The sequence below is a fragment of the Nicotiana attenuata genome, chromosome 1 (genome assembly GCF_001879085.1).
Source record: "Nicotiana attenuata strain UT chromosome 1, NIATTr2, whole genome shotgun sequence".
Taxonomy (NCBI): Eukaryota; Viridiplantae; Streptophyta; class Magnoliopsida; order Solanales; family Solanaceae; genus Nicotiana; species Nicotiana attenuata.
The window spans coordinates 80,957,584-80,958,602 of record NC_031989.1 but is presented as its reverse complement, the minus strand read 5'-3'; positions in this window follow the sequence as shown (position 1 = coordinate 80,958,602).

Below are 1,019 nucleotides of genomic sequence, written 5' to 3'. Positions count from 1 at the left end.
TTGAAAGTCTCATTTTCACTTGCCTCGATTTGCTTGCGCAGTCCGGCCGCGTAGCCGGAAAGCTTAAATATGAATTCTGTGTAAAAATTAATGAATTTTGATATTAAAATGATTAAAGTTGACTTCGGTCAACATTTTGGATAAACGGACCCGGACCCGTGATTTGACGGTCCCGGAGGGTCCGTAGAAAAATATGGGACTCGGACGTATTCCCGGAATCGAAATCCGAGGTCCCGAGCCCGAGAAATGAATTTTTCTGTGAAATTATTTTTCTGAAATTATTAAGGAAATTTGAAATGAAAATGAGTTAGAAAGCATTGGTATCGGGCCCGTATTTTGGTTCCGGCGCCCGGTACAGGTCTTATATGTGGTTTAAGCGCTTTCTGTGAAATTTGGTTGAAATCGGGCATCGTTTGACGTGTTTCGGACATAAATATCTAAAATTGAAAGTTTAAGAAGTTAGAATGAAAAATGATGATTTTGAGGTTTGATTCCTCGTTTATGATGTTATTTTGGCATTTTGATCGCACAGTTAAGTCCGTATGATGTTGTTGAGTTAGTGTGTGTGGTTGGTTAGGAGCCCCGAGGGCTCGGGAGTGATTCGGAGGTGGTTCGGGGTGTTTTGGAACTTAGGAAGAGATCAGATTTTCTGCATTTTTTTCACAGACTTTTTGTTCTACGCGATCGCGGCCTAAGGCTCGCGTTCGCACTGCCTTGTGTCTCCCCTCCTTCGCGTTCGCGGTACCCTTCCGCGTTCGCATAGTTCTGGTAACCCCTTCAACGCGTTCGCATATAGCCTATCGCGTTCGCATAGGCCAATCCTTGGACCCCCCAGTTTTCCTTCTTCGCGTTCGCATACTACTCATCGTGAACGCGATGCTTCCCAGCCTGCCTTCTTTGCGAACGCGACCCCAGTGTCGCGAACGCATAGAGTAAAACCCTTCAGTGATTTTTAAAGTTCAAAAACAGATCAGAGACGGGCTTATTCCCAATTTTCTCACGAGCTCTTCTTCTCCACA